At 45.6% G+C, this 16,405-nt stretch overlaps 1 non-coding gene and 1 pseudogene across 1 annotated transcript; one reads left to right on the forward strand and one right to left on the reverse strand.

Moving 5' to 3' along the window:
* Positions 1–16,405, forward strand: part of LOC139387801 (unconventional myosin-XVIIIb-like) — a 43,928-nt pseudogene that overhangs the window by 15,283 nt on the left and 12,240 nt on the right.
* Positions 4,405–4,475, reverse strand: trnaa-ugc (transfer RNA alanine (anticodon UGC)). The gene has a single exon. It is a non-coding gene; the product is annotated as a tRNA-Ala (tRNA).

The following is a 16,405-nucleotide window of genomic DNA, read 5'->3' on the forward strand; positions in this document are numbered from 1 at the left end:
CAGTGTCTTACAAGCGCGATTTGCCAAGACAAGAAACTGAGCGCAGCCCTATCCAGAAATCTGGCAGTGGCTTCTGATTTAAATTCAATTTAATTCTTCAGATATCGGTAAGTGGACTGGAGGCAGGGCATGAAAGGGATAACGAATCCCGTTTCGGGAAAGTACCTGCGTAATTGCGCATCTCTCAAGCTTAGCCTTTTGTAAACAACACTGTCATCTCAGATTTTCAAAATATGCTTCTCAACCATAGGAAAACAATAATTTGTGTAAAAGTAGCTAGCTAGCGTAGCATTTAGCGTTAGCATTAGCGTTAGCATCCAGCACGCAACATTTCAACAAAAACATAAAAGCCTTCAAATAAAATCATTTACCTTTGAAGAACTTCTGATGTTTTCAATGAGGATACTCTCAGTTAGATAGCAGATGCTCAGTTTTTCCAAAAAGATTCTTTGTGTATTAGAAATAGCTCCGTTTTATACATCACATTTGGCTACCAAAAAAACCCGAAAATTCAGTCCTCAAAACGCGAACTTTTTTCCAAATTAACTCCATAATATCGACTGAAAACATGGCAAACGTTGTTTAGAATCAATCCTCAAGGTGTTTTTCACATATCTCTTCAATGATATATCGTTCGTGGAAGCATGGTTTCTCCCCTCAATCAAATGGAAAAGTACAAGCAGCTGGCAATTGCGCACCAAATTCCACGCAGGACACCAGGCGGACACTTGGAAAATGTAGTCTCTTATGGTCAATCTTCCAATGATATGCCTACAAATACGTCACAATGCTGCTAACACCTTGGGGGAACGACAGAAAGTGTAGGCTCATTCCTTGCGCAATCACAGCCATATAAGGAGACAATGGAAAACAGAGCTTCAGAAATTCTGCTCATTTCCTGGTTGACGCATCATCTTGGTTTCGCCTGTAGAATGAGTTCTGGGGCACTTACAGACAATATCTTTGCAGATTCTGAAACTTCAGAGTGTTTTCTTTCAAAAACTGTCAAGAATATGCATAGTCGAGCATCTTTTCGTGACAAAATATCGCGCTTAAAACGGGAACGTTTTTTATCCAAAAATGAAATAGCGCCCCTAGAGATCAAAGAGGATAACCAGCGCACTTCTGTATGTTGTAAACGTGTGACATGGTCGCAGCCCATATCATTGCATAATGAGGGAAATACACAAGATTTCAGGGGCCTTGTCTTTAACAAAGTTAACCATTTTCACTGTAGTGTCCAAAATGTCTTTCAAGCTGTCAGGCATTCCCTTGGCAGCAAGAGCCTCTCGGTGGATGCTGCAGTGGAACAAAGTGGCGTCGGGAGCAACTGCTTGCGTTACCACTCCACCATGTCTCCCTGTCATGGCTTTTGCGCCATCAGTACAGACACCAACACATCTTGACCATCAAAGTCCATTTGATGTCACAAAGCTGTCCAGTACTTTAAAAATATACTCCCATGTTGTCCTGGTTTCCAGGGGTTTGCAGAAGAGGATGTCTTCCTTAATTGACCCCCATAAACGGAACGGACGTATACCAGGAGCTGTGCCAGGCCCGCCACGTCTGTTGACTCCTCCAGCTGTAGCGCATATAATTGACTGGCTTGTATGGAAAGCAGTATTGCCACGTCACTGATGCATCGTGGAACAGTGTTGTTTGATGAAGGCATGAAGAATTAAGTCCTCCACAATAGTATGGGGCTTGCCTGTCCTAGCAACTCGGTAGCTCACCATATAAGACGCTTCTAGCCCCTTCTTATTAATGGTATCTGTTGCTTTTATACATGTCTTACTGCTCGAAATTCATCTTTATTCTCGCTCAGAAAACTCCTGTGGCTTATTTTTCAAATTGTCATGTTTAATTTCTAAATGTCTGTGCAAGAGTGAAGGTTTCCCGTGAGAGAGTAATGGTTAATGTGATTGGATGTTAATTATGTGTCTAGGCTCCCTGTATTTAACATTGTGTTGTTATTTCACTGAACACTATATGGTTTCTTGTATTTTTGCCAGTGAAATAAGGCTACTCAGGCGGGAAAAAACCCTCACCCAAATGTATAGCCCCGTTGGAAAATATAAATGGACTGTTTGAAAATGTTTTTTAAATGTTTTTATATATATTTTTTAATGTGAATCACATTTTTATTTGGCTTACCCCCAATACCCCAGTTTGAGAATACCCAGACTAGGTCATCTAGCCAGCATTAATCCTTTTAGATTTTCATATACTCACACACACATCCCATGAACCCTGGTACACACATACCATGCTTCTACATCTGCATTGCTTACTGTTTGGGGTTTTATGCTGGGTTCCTGTATAGCACTTTGTGACATCGGCTAATGTAAAAAAGGGCTTTATAAATACATTTGATTGACACACACACACACACACACACACACACACACACACACACACAGGGATCAGAGATTAGGGATGCATATCAGAGTTTAATCCCCTGAGACATAAACCCTGGTAATCTCTGTTTAGTTGTGCTGTGAGAATAATACTGAGAATACAGACTAGAATCACAACCAGGAAATCTCCACTATGACTGAAATTTTCTCCACAAAAACAACGATAAATCATGTTGGGACAAATATACAGTGCTTAATTAACTATAGAAGAATGTCTCCCTGTTAATGATTAACATCGAACACATCTCTAAAGCTGGAATCCTTAATTGAAACAATAACAAAGTGGCCGCCTGTGTTTTGATGAAAAGCTTATGGAGAAATGTAACCACTCCCAAGGACTGACCCTCCATAGTATCAAAATTATACTTTTAACCACGTTTTGGATTTACATTTGTTATGGATCTCCATTGGTCCAGGGGTCCAGCAAAATTAAGGCAGTTAAACATTACAATACAGCTTTCACAACATATTGAGTGTGTGCCCTCAGGCCCCTATTCTACTACCACATACAGTGCATTCGAGAAGTATTCAGACCCCTTGACTTTTTTCACATTTTGTTACATTACATTATTCTTAAATGGATCATGAAAAAACAAAAGCAGATTTTTTTTTACATTAAAAAACTGAAATATCACATTTACACAAGTATTCAGACCCTTTACTCAGTACTTTGTTGAAGTACCTTTGGCAGCGATTACAGCCTTGAGTCTTCTTGGGTATGACGCGACAAGCTTGGCAAACCTGTATTTGGGAGTTTCTCCCATTCTTCTCTGCAGATCCTCTCAAGTTCTGTCAGGTTGGATGGGGAGCGTCGCTGCACGGCTATTTTCAGGTCTCTCCAGCTCTGGCTGGGCCACTCAAGGACATTCAGAGACTTGTCCCAAAGCCACTCCTGCGTTGTCTTGGCTGTGTGCTTAGGGTCATTGTCCTGTTGGAAGAGAAACCGTGGCCCCAGTCTGTGGTCCTGATATCCCTGGAGCAGGTTTTCATGAAGGATGTCTCTGTACTTTGCACTGTTCATCTTTCCCTCGATCCTGACTAGTCTCCCAGTCCCTGCCGCTGAAAAACATCCCCACAACGTGAGGCTGCCACCACCATGCTTCACCATAAGAATGGTGCCAGGTTTCCTCCAGATGTGACTCTTGGCATTCAGGCCAAACAGTTCAAACCTGGTTTCATCAGAGCAGAGAATCTTGTTTCTCATGGTCAGAGTCCTTTAGGTGCCTTTTGGCAAACTCCAAGCGGGCTGCCATGTGCCTTTTACTAAGAAGTGACTTCCGTCTGGCTACTCTACCATAAAGGCCTGATTGGTGGAGTGCTGCAGAGATGATTTTTCCTCTGGTAGGTTCCCATCTCCACAGAAGAACTTTGGAGCTCTGTCAGAGTGACCATTGGGTTCTTGGTCACCTCCCTGACCAAGGCCCTTCTCCCCCATTTTCTCACTTTGGCTGGGCGGCCAGCTCTAGGAAGAGTCTGGTTGGTTCCAATATTCTTCTATTTAAGAATCATGAAGGCCACTTTGTTCTTGGAAATCTCCAAAGCTGCAGAAATGGACTTCCCCAGATCTGTGCCTCGACACAATCCTGTCTCAGAGCCGTCTCCAAGCTGTGTGCTAGTAGATTAAACAGGCAGCTCAGTGGATTCAACATGTCAACAAGAAATCAATCTCTCCTCTACTTTGAGCCAGGACACGGATGCATATTATGAATGTTATCTCTTTGTGTACATTTAAGGGCCAGCTGTGCTGCCCTGTTCTGGGCAAATTGTAATTTTTCTAAGTGCCTTTTTGTGGCACCTGACCACATGACTGGACTGTAACAAAAGCAGGGCCTGCCTTGTTGATAGTGTTGTTCAGAAAGCAGAGCAGCGCTTTATTATGGACAGACCTCTCCCCATCTTAACTACCCTTCAATATGCTTTGACATTTTCCATCTACATTTTAGTTGACGCTTTTATCAAGAGCAACTTAGTGCATACATTTTCATACTGGTCCCCCGTGGGAATCGAACCCACAACCCTGGCGTTGCAAGCGCCATGCTCTACCAACTGAGCTACACCATGAAGGTTTACAATCCAATTACTCCAAGCAGTTTAGTCTACTCAACTTACTCAATTTCCTAATTTATTTATTACAAGATTTACTAGAGGTTTAGGTTTTATTGAATGATTTGCCCCAAACACAATGCTTTTAGTTTTTGACATATTTAGGACTAATTTATGTCTTGCCTCCCATTCTGAAACTGACTGCAACTCTTTGTTAAGTGTTGCAGTGATATCACCTGCTGTGGTAGCTGACGTGCATAGTGATGAGTCATGAGCATACGTAGACACACTTGCTTTACTCAGAGCCAGTGGTAGGTCATTAGTAAAGATTTTTTTTAAGTAAGAGGCCTAGACAGCTGCCCTGTGGAATGCCTGACTCTACCTGGATTATGTTGGAGAGGTTTCCATTAAAGAACACCCTCTGTGTTCTGTTAGACAGGTAACTGTCTATCCACAATATAGCAGCCATAACACACATGTTTTTCCAGCAGCAGATTATGATCGATAATGTCTAAAACTGTCCGGAAATCTAATAAAACCTTCCCCACAATCTTTTTATTATCAATTTCTCTGAGCCAAACATCAGTCATTTGTGTAAGTGCCATACATGTTGAATGCCCTTCTTGATGTTAATTTGTTTACTGTGAAATAGCACTGTATGCGTTAAAACACATTGTTTTTTCAAACGTTTACTAGGCTATACCGTGTTTCCTTTTTTACAAACATTGGAGTAAAACAAGCTTAAATTTGGGGTTTTGATGGGTTATGACAGTGGATCTCAGCTCATGAGGCATTTGAAAGTTATTTTCTTCAAGAATTAATGGGCATATATTAATAATATTATGAATAATGTTTTTAATGCAAAAATGGATGTGCCAACCAAGGATTCTAGCTTTAAGTGACTAATGGCTTTGATTTGATTTAATGGCTTTGTCCTGAGACTTCCAATTGGTGGGTTTATACTAAGATTGTCTGTGATTGGTGGGTTTTGTGTTCCAGCCACTCTGCTGAAACCAGACAAGGGAACCCCAGATCTCCCAGCAGGCCTAGTGAGAGTCCGAATGGGGGAAGACGGAACACTGCATGATGTCTCTCTTTTCTCTTTCTCTCCAGTTGAATCCGTCTGAGTTGAACCTGTGTGAGGACTTGAGGGACCTGAGGGTGGAGCGCTCCACACTTTAACCAGTCGAGCTAAAGCCAGCCTGCCCCTCACACACGCTGGACCCAACCTGCTCAACTTCTGGCTGCCGCTGAACCAACACGGAAAGGTGAACACACACACACACACACACACACACACACACACACACACACTGCAGGAACAGTTTCTGCTGAGTGATTCATTCCAGGAAACCCAGTGTCTCTACTCTCTGGTCCGTCAGTGATAGGAGCAAGGTTTTATATTGCTGTAGTTCCACGTGAACTCTGATGAGAAGGGAATGTTGTGGTCTCCTCTCCCTAGACCCCTCATTCCCGTCGTGTGGGACGCCCCCCCTGCCCTGGCCGCTCTAGTCAGGCGTGTGTATGCCTCCAAAGTAGGCACGCGCAGGGACCAGAGTGTGTGCGCAGTGGCACGGGCAAGACCACCTCCTGCCAAGTTTTCACCCACACACACTCCTCAAACAGGCTGGCACGGTCGGAGACAGCATCAGTGGTGAGTGCTTTGTGTGTGCATTGCGTGCATGTTTGCGTAATGTAATATGAAATCTTTGTGTATTTATGAAGGGTGTGAGGTAAAAGCACACTGTGTGTAGAACGTTGTCTCTCCTTGTGTGTGTTTCCAGTGGAGCGTACCCAGACAGTGTTTACGATCCTGAGGTCTTTTGGGTGTGTGAGCTCTCAGCACAGAGACGCCTCATCCCGCTTCGCTGTTGGTTCTCTCCCTGGACTTCAACCACGCTGGACTGGCATCTGCTGTACACCTGCAGGAGACTGCAGGAGACTGCAGGAGACTGCAGGAGAACTGCTACACACACACACACCTTTACACACTCACACAAACATGTAATGTAATGTGTACTGTTGTTTCAGGAGAGAGTTCCAGTAGACTTTGAAGCTCCAGAGACCAGTCCTGCTGTGGTTGGTGTATGCCATAGGCCAGCCCGCTCTACAGGTAATAAACCCCCCTCCACTGGTGAGACTGGGGGAGAGTGGTGAGGGGAGAGAGGGGATAGGGGAGAGAGGGGGGTGAGGGGAGAGAGAGAACCAGAGAGAAAAGGGGGGGAGGGCCTCCCGAGTGGTGCAGCTGTCCAAGGCACTGCATCGCAGTCCCGACCTTGTTACAGTTCCGACCTTGTTGCAGCGATGAGACAAGATCGTAATTGGATATCGAGAAATTGGGGAGAAAAGGGGGGGGGGGGCGTCTGTGTTTGTTTGCTAATGTGTGACTTTGTACAATAGCAGGAGTTTGGGCAAGAGTGTGTATGTCAGTGTTTGGTCCGTTTCAGTGATCCAGAAGATATTGTGCAAGCAGTGGTCACGTTGTTCTGATGTATAGTAGTGTAGAAGTTCAGTTCTAATCTCTGTTTTGTCTCCTCAGTGCGTCAGTGTGAGCAGCCCCTGCAGTGGGAGGTGAGCCACCTGATGGGTTCTGACCCGGTCAGATATGACCTGACTGGATGGTTCAACCTGGTTCAGAGCAACCCATCTGCTCTCAATGCCATCTCGCTGCTGCAGAAGTCCTCTGTGTAAGTGTTGCCCAATCTCAGATATACCTCTCCTTGGCTTATTACCATATTGTGTCAATCCAACTCTTTCAGATCTACTAAACGGGTATTATTGATGTGTGCCTTACAATGTTTTTTAAAATAAATGTTTGCTTCAACCTTTCCTTCTCTCTCTCTCTTTCCAGTTGGGTAGTGAAGACGCTGTTCGGCCCCCGTGTCTCTGTCCCCCCCCCCCCCGTGTCGAGGTTTGGGAGGGGGCAGCCAGGGCTCGCTACAGAGGAGTGGCACTGTCAGAAAGTGCCCGCCATACGCAGAATTGGCCGCCATACGCAGGCACTCCCGCTGTAAATCAGTCAAACTGCAGGCCGTAAGTACCCTAATACACACTCCCGCTGTAAATCAGTCAAACTACAGGCCGTAAATACCCTAATACACACTCCCACTGTATATCAGTCAAACTACAGGCCGTAAGTACCCTAATACACACTCCCACTGTATATCAGTCAAACTTCAGGCCGTAAGTACCCCAGTATACACTCCCACTGTATATCAAATCAAATTTATTTGTCACATACACATGGTTAGCAGATGTTAATGCGAGTGTAGCGAAATGCTTGTGCTTCTAGTTCCGACAATGCAGTAATAACATAATCTAACTAACAATTCCAAAACTACTGTCTTGTACACAGTGTAAGGGGATAAAGAATATGTACATAAGGATATATGAATGAGTGATGGTACAGAGCGGCATAGGCAAGATGCAGTAGATGGTATCGAGTACAGTATATACATATGAGATGAGTATGTAAACAAAGTGGCATAGTTAAAGTGGCTAGTGATACATGTATTACATAAAGATGCAGTAGATGATATAGAGTACAGTATATACGTATACATATGAGATGAATAATGTAGGGTAAGTAACATTATATAAGGTAGCATTGTTTAAAGTGGCTAGTGATATATTTACATCATTTCCCATCAATTCCCATTATTAAAGTGGCTGGAGTTGAGTCAGTGTCAGTGTGTTGGCAGCAGCCACTCAATGTTAGTGGTGGCTGTTTAACAGTCTGATGGCCTTGAGATAGAAGCTGTTTTTCAGTCTCTCGGTCCCAGCTTTGATGCACCTGTACTGACCTCGCCTTCTGGATGATAGCGGGGTGAACAGGCAGTGGCTCGGGTGGTTGTTGTCCTTGATGATCTTTATGGCCTTCCTGGGACATCGGGTGGTGTAGGTGTCCTGGAGGGCAGGTAGTTTGCCCCTGGTGATGCGTTGTGCAGACCTCACTACCCTTTGGAGAGCCTTACGGTTGTGGGCGGAGCAGTTGCCGTACCAGGCGGTGATACAGCCCGACAGGATGCTCTCGATTGTGCATCTGTAGAAGTTTGTGAGTGCTTTTGGTGACAAGCCGAATTTCTTCAGCCTCCTGAGGTTGAAGAGGCGCTGCTGCGCCTTCTTCACGATGCTGTCTGTGTGGGTGGACCAATTCAGTTTGTCTGTGATGTGTACGCCGAGGAACTTAAAACTTACTACCCTCTTCACTACTGTCCCATCGATGTGGATAGGGGGGTGTTCCCTCTGCTGTTTCCTGAAGTCCACAATCATCTCCTTAGTTTTGTTGATGTTGAGTGTGAGGTTATTGTCCTGACACCACACTCCGAGGGCCCTCACCTCCTCCCTGTAGGCCGTATCGTTGTTGTTGGTAATCAGGCCTACCACTGTTGTGTCGTCCGCAAACTTGATGATTGAATTGGAGGCGTGCGTGGCCACGCAGTCGTGGGTGAACAGGGAGTACAGGAGAGGGCTCAGAACGCACCCTTGTGGGGCCCCAGTGTTGAGGATCAGCGGGGTGGAGATGTTGTTACCTACCCTCACCACCTGGGGGCGGCTCGTCAGGAAGTCCAGTACCCAGTTGCACAGGGCGGGGTCGAGACCCAGGGTCTCAAGCTTGATGACAAGTTTGGAGGGTACTATGGTGTTAAATGCTGAGCTGTAGTCAATGAACAGCATTCTCACATAGGTATTCCTCTTGTCCAGATGGGTTAGGGCAGTACGGCCTGCAGTCAAACTGCAGGCCGTAAGTACCCTAGTATACACTCCCACTGTATATCAGTCAAACTGCAGGCCGTAAGTACCCTAGTATACACTCCCACTGTATATCAGTCAAACTACAGGCCGTAAGTACCCTAATACACACTACCACTGTATATCAGTCAAACTACAGACCGTAAGTACCCTAGTATACACTCCCACTGTATATCAGTCAAACTACAGGCCGTAAGTACCCTAGTATACACTCCCACTGTATATCAGTCAAACTACAGACCGTAAGTACCCTAATAAACACTCCCACTGTATATCAGTCAAACTACAGGCCGTAACTACTATAACACTGTAAAACACACACATACAAAATCCCACACTTCTACTCTGTCTATCTGAGGATGTTTTTCTCCACCTCTCTCCTTCCCCCTCCATCCAGGATGCTCTGTTGAATCTGATTGGTCGAGCCAGGCCAGTGTTCATGCAGTGTGTGTTTGCTAAGACAGACAGCGGTAGCGGATGTTTTGACGTCCCTGCTCTCAGGGTCCAGCTGCACTCTGCACACATCCTCCCCGCCCTGCAGCTCTACCACACAGGTTAGTGTTAGCCTAGAATTAGCCCCTGTGCACAGGTTAGTGTTAGCCTAGAATTAGCCCCTGTGCACCGGTTAGTGTTAGCCTAGAATTAGCCCCTGTGCACAGGTTAGTGTTAGCCTAGAATTAGCCCCTGTGCACCGGTTAGTGTTGGCCTAGAATTAGCCCCTGTGCACAGGTTAGTGTTAGCCTAGAATTAGCCCCTGTGCACCGGTTAGTGTTGGCCTAGAATTAGCCCCTGTGCACAGGTTAGTGTTAGCCTAGAATTAGCCCCTGTGCACAGGTTAGTGTTAGCCTAGAATTAGCCCCTGTGCACAGGTTAGTGTTAGCCTAGAATTAGCCCCTGTGCACAGGTTAGTGTTAGCCTAGAATTAGCCCCTGTGCACCGGTTAGTGTTGGCCTAGAATTAGCCCCTGTGCACAGGTTAGTGTTAGCCTAGAATTAGCCCCTGTGCACAGGTTAGTGTTAGCCTAGAATTAGCCCCTGTGCACCAGTTAGTGTTGGCCTAGAATTAGCCCCTGGAAATAGAGAGCCTTCAGAGCCACAGATATACAGGTGAGCAAGATGTCGGCACCAAAATTCCCTTTATCAACTTGATAACCTATGCAGAATGGCCAACACTACTAACCTGTGCACAGGGGCTAATTCTAGGCTAACACTAACCTGTGCACAGGTTAGTAGTGTTGGCCATTCTGCATAGGTTATCAAGTTGATAAAGGGAATTTTGGTGCCAACATCTTGCTCACCTGTATATCAGTATCAGGGAGGGAGGGGGCTTCTGTTCTGACAGTACTGAGCTCTTTAGTCAGTCTCTGACACAGTGTTTCTGAAGATTAGCTAGTTACACTACATTTTTCCACTCTCTCTGTCTTTCACTTCCTCGCTTTCTCTCTCTCCCTCCCTCTGTCTCTCCCTCCCTCTCTGTCTCGCTCTCCCTTTCTTTGTCTCCCTCCCTCTCTGTCTCTCTCTCCCTTTCTTTGTCTCCCTCCTTCTCTTTGTCTCTCCCTCCCTCTCTTTGCCTCCCTCCCTGTCTCTCCCTCCCTCCCTCTCTTTGTCTCTTCCCTCCCTCTTTTTGTCTCTTCCCCCCTCTCGCTACCTACTCTCCTTGTCTCTCCCCATTCTTTCTCTCTCTCCCCTCCGCAGGTGTTCATGAAACGAGGTGTGTTAAAGTACTTGGGAGCAGCAGAGAGACAAGCTGGTCAGTGATTGGCTGGTTCAGCTACAGGCTGCCTGTATGGGACACCTGGCTAGACAACAAGGCCGCAAAATGAAGGCGTCTGACCGATGACCTCTAACCCCTGACTGCTAACCCAGGTGAAACATGTTGTAATGTGTTAGGTTAGGTAGGCGCTGGTGTAACACACACACATTCAGTGACTCTGCATGACGGTATCACCCGATAATGTGTCTTCCTATAATTGTGGTACAGTAGGTAGGATGCCGGTGTCTCTGTCTGTCCCCATACAGGTGCAGCAGATGGCTGTGAGGTGTTTCCAGAGTAACATCTGTACTCTGAGATGCGTGGCCAAGTGGATCTGGTGGAAACTGCTGTGTAGAGTACGCCCCCTACTGGATGTTAACATGGACGACCAGAGACTCAGAGCCGAGGAGGTAGGAATCAATTCACAGACTACTCAGTGATTCAGAGCTAAAGAGGTATTAGTTAATTCAGAGACTACTCAGTGATTCGGGGCTAAATAGGTATTAATTGATTCATGATTTAGTTACCAAGGGAACTACTTGATCCAAAGTCCAAAGCCTTTTGAATCGACCCAAAGACAGAGTTACAAGAGCTTTGCTTTAACATGCAGATTTGGTAAAATACTTTGATTCCCCAGGATGAGATCATGGCTCTGAGACGCCGGCTGAAGAAGTCTGAGAGGGAGAGGAACGAGCTGAGACAGACCACTGACATCCCTGAGACCAAGGTGGGAAAGTGTAAAGTTAGAGGGATGGTGTAAAGTTAGAGGGGTGGTGTAAAGTTAGAGGGATGGTGTAAAGTTAGAGGGATGGTGTAAAGTTAGAGGGGTGGTGTAAAGTTAGAGGAATGGTGTAAAGTTAGAGGGGTGGTGTAAAGTTAGAGGGGTGGTGTAAAGTTAGAGGGGTGGTGTAAAGTTAGAGGGGTGGTGTAAAGTTAGAGGGGTGGTGTAAAGTTAGAGGGATGGTGTAAAGTTAGAGGGATGGTGTACAGTTAGAGGGGTGGTGTAAAGTTAGAGGGGTGGTGTAAAGTTAGAGGGATAGAGCATTGTGTAAAGTTAGGGGGACAGTACATTGTGTAAAGTTAGGGGGACAGTACATTGTGTAAAGTTTAGGGGGACAGTACATTGTGTAAAGTTTAGGGGGACAGTACCTTGTGTAAAGTTTAGGGGGACAGTACCTTGTGTAAAGTTTAGGGGGACAGTACCTTGTGTAAAGTTTAGGGGGACAGTACCTTGTGTAAAATTTAGGGGGACAGTACCTTGTGTAAAATTTAGGGGGACAGTACATTGTGTAAAGTTTAGGGGGACAGTACCTTGTGTAAAGTTTAGGGGGACAGTATAGTGTAAACGATGACCTTAACGTGTCAAGTTTAGGAGGACAGTATAGTGTAAACGACGACCTTAACGTGTCAAGTTTAGGAGGACAGTATAGTGTAAACGATGACCTTAACGTGTCAAGTTTAGGAGGACAGTATAGTGTAAACGATGACCTTAACGTGTCAAGTTTAGGAGGACAGTATAGTGTAAACGACGACCTTAACGTGTCAAGTTTAGGAGGACAGTATAGTGTAAACGATGACCTTAACGTGTCAAGTTTAGGAGGACAGTATAGTGTAAACGACGACCTTAACGTGTCAAGTTTAGGAGGACAGTATAGTGTAAACGACGACCTTAACGTGTCAAGTTTAGGAGGACAGTATAGTGTAAACGACGACCTTAACGTGTCAAGTTTAGGAGGACAGTATAGTGTAAACGACGACCTTAACGTGTCAAGTTTAGGAGGACAGTATAGTGTAAACGATGACCTTAACGTGTCAAGTTTAGGGGGACAGTATAGTGTAAACGACGACCTTAACGTGTCAAGTTTAGGAGGACAGTATAGTGTAAACGATGACCTTAACGTGTCAAGTTTAGGAGGACAGTATAGTGTAAACGACGACCTTAACGTGTCAAGTTTAGGAGGACAGTATAGTGTAAACGACGACCTTAACGTGTCAAGTTTAGGGGGACAGTATAGTGTAAACGATGACCTTAACGTGTCAAGTTTAGGAGGACAGTATAGTGTAAACGATGACCTTAACGTGTCAAGTTTAGGAGGACAGTATAGTGTAAACGACGACCTTAACGTGTCAAGTTTGAGGACGGTGGGTAAAGTTCTGGTTGCAAGTAGACGCGCGTGTGCGTCCCGTAGGTGGCGGCGGTGTCATCGGAACTAAGTGGCGAGCGTTTCCGCGGTGACGCTGTCAGTCAGGTGATGGACACGGAGAGAGACTACGACTCAGCAGGGAGAACAAGGAAATGCAGCTAGGATTACAACACATGTATCTTTATCTGTATAACTCAAAAGGGCCACAGCACAATTACAATTGTGTCACATAATGCAGTATGTGACCTCGGGTTAACCCAGAAGTAAAATCTCACGTAATTTCCATAGCCTGTCCACGGCAGATTATACACTGTGAGGTTCTCATTCTCTCTCACTCTCTCTCCCTCCCTCTCTCAGGCTCATCTGGACCAGTGTAAGGTCACCAGGGGGGCGCTGGAGAAACAGTTGGAGGAGGAGAAACAGAAAGTCTAGAGCAGAGAGTTCCGGACGGTGACAAGCTGGGTTAACTACTATAGGTTAACTGCCTTTCATTTTGATTGAACAATAGGTCAAACTCGCACACACCGAACGGAAGATTTGACTGCACTGGATGTTAGCTGCTGATCTGGGTTATACTTCATGATGCATCGGTGAGTGTGCAGAATAAATGCCAGAATGCGAGTTTTGACACAGAAAAGGCAACGCAGGTTATTATAGTTGTGTGATTTTATATTTGTTTTCATTTGAAATTCAGTTTTGTTTCAGATTTGATTTCAAATCAAATTTTGTTAGTCACATGCGCCGAATACAACAGGTGTAGTAGACCTTACAGTGAAATGCTGATTTACGAGCCCCTAACCAACAATGCAGTTTAAAAAAAATAAGAGATAAAAGCTACAAGTAATTAAAGAGCAGCAGTAAAATAACAATAGCGAGACTATATACAGGGGGTCACTGACACAGAATCAATCTGCGGGGGCACCGGTTATTTGAGGTAGTATGTACATGTAGATAGTTATTAAAGTGACTATGCATAGATGACAACAGAGAGTAGCAGTGGTGTAAAGAGGGGAGGGGGGGCATTGTAAATAGTCTGGGTAGCCATTTGACTAGATGTTCAGGAGTCTTATGGCTTGGAGGTAGAAGCTGTTTAGAAGCCTCTTGGACATAGACTTGGTGCTCCGGTACTGCTTTCTGTGTGGTAGCGGAGAGAACAGTCTATGACTAGGGTGGCTGGAGTCTTTGGCAATTTTTAAGGCCTTCCTCTGACACTGCCTGGTATAGAGATCCTGGATGGCAGGAAGCTTGGCCCCAGTGACGTACTGGGCTGTACGCACTACCCTCTGTAGTGCCTTGCGGTCGGAGGCCGAGCAGTTGCCATACCAGGCAGTGATGCAACCAATCAGGATGCTCTCGAAGGTGCAGCTGTAGAACCTTTTTGAGGATCTGAGGATCCATGCCAAATCGTTTCAGTCTCCTGAGGGGGAATAGGTTTTGTCGTGCCCTCTTCATGGACCGTGTTAGTTTGTTGGTGATGTGGACAACAAGGAACTTGAAGCTCGCAACCTGCTTCACTACAGCCCCATCGATGAGAATGGGGGTGTGCTCAGTCCTCCTTTTCCTGTAGTCCACTATCCGGGAGGGAGAGGTTGTTGTCCTGGCCCCACATGACCAAGTCTCTGACCTCCTCCCTATAGGCTGTCTCGTCATTGTCGGTGATCAGGCCTACCAATGTTGTGTTATCGGCAAACTTAATGATGGTGTTGGAGTCGTGCCTGGCCGTGTAGTCATGAGTGAACAGGGAGTACAGGAGGGGATTGAGCACGCACCCCTGAGGTGCCCCCGTGTTGAGGATCAGCATGGCGGATGTGTTGTTACCTACCCTTACCACCTGGGGGCGGCCCGTCAGGAAGTCCAGGATCCAGTTGCAGAGGGAGGTGTTAAGTCCCAGGGTCCTTAGCTTATTGATGAGGTTTGAGGGCACTATGGTGCTGAACGCTGAGCTGTAGTCAATGAATATAATTCTCACATAGGTGTTCCTTTTGTCCAGGTGGGAAAGGGCAGTGTGGAGTGCAATAGAGATTGCGTCATCTGTGGATCTGTTGATGCGGTATGCAAATTGGAGTGGGTCTAGGGTTTCTGGGATGATGGTTTTGATGTGAGCTATGACCAGCCTTTCAAAGCACTTCATGGGTCGGTAGTCATTTAGGCAGGTTACCTTGGTGTTCTTAGTACTCATGTGTATTTAGTTTCAGTTTGATAACAACATTTCTATTTGTTTTTATATTATTTAGTTCCAGTTGTAGTGTTAGAGATTAGAAAGAAGCCTATGCGCGGGAGGTTAGAAGCCATCTGTAGTGTTAGAGATTAGAAAGAAGCCTATGCGCGGGAGGTTAGAAGCCATCTGTAGTGTTAGAGATTAGAAAGAAGCCTATGCGCGGGAGGTTAGAAGCCATCTGTAGTGTTAGAGATTAGAAAGAAGCCTATGCGCGGGAGGTTAGAAGCCATCTGTAGTGTTAGAGATTAGAAAGAAGCCTATGCGCGGGAGATTAGAAGCCATTTGTAGTGTTAGAGATTAGAAAGAAGCCTATGCGCGGGAGGTTAGAAGCCATTTGTAGTGTTAGAGATTAGAAAGAAGCCTATGCGCGGGAGGTTAGAAGCCATCTGTAGTGTTAGAGATTAGAAAGAAGCCTATGCGCGGGAGGTTAGAAGCCATCTGTAGTGTTAGAGATTAGAAAGAAGCCTATGCGCGGGAGGTTAGAAGCCATTTGTAGTGTTAGAGATTAGAAAGAAGCCTATGCGCGGGAGGTTAGAAGCCATCTGTAGTGTTAGAGATTAGAAAGAAGCCTATTCGCGGGAGGTTAGAAGCCATTTGTAGTGTTAGAGATTAGAAAGAAGCCTATGCGCGGGAGGTTAGAAGCCATCTGTAGTGTTAGAGATTAGAAAGAAGCCTATGCGCGGGAGGTTAGAAGCCATCTGTAGTGTTAGAGATTAGAAAGAAGCCTATGCGCGGGAGGTTAGAAGCCATTTGTAGTGTTAGGGATTAGAAAGAAGCCTATGCGCGGGAGGTTAGAAGCCATTTGTAGTGTTAGAGATTAGAAAGAAGCCTATGCGCGGGAGGTTAGAAGCCATCTGTAGTGGTAGAGATTAGAAAGAAGCCTATGCGCGGGAGGTTAGAAGCCATCTGTAGTGTTAGAGATTAGAAAGAAGCCTATGCGCGGGAGGTTAGAAGCCATTTGTAGTGTTAGAGATTAGAAAGAAGCCTATGCGCGGGAGGTTAGAAGCCATTTGTAGTGTTAGGGATTAGAAAGAAGCCTATGCGCGGGAGGTTAGAAGCCATTTGTAGTGTTAGAGATT

The sequence above is a fragment of the Oncorhynchus clarkii genome, chromosome 29, assembly GCF_045791955.1.
Source record: "Oncorhynchus clarkii lewisi isolate Uvic-CL-2024 chromosome 29, UVic_Ocla_1.0, whole genome shotgun sequence".
In the NCBI taxonomy this organism is placed as follows: Eukaryota; Metazoa; Chordata; class Actinopteri; order Salmoniformes; family Salmonidae; genus Oncorhynchus; species Oncorhynchus clarkii.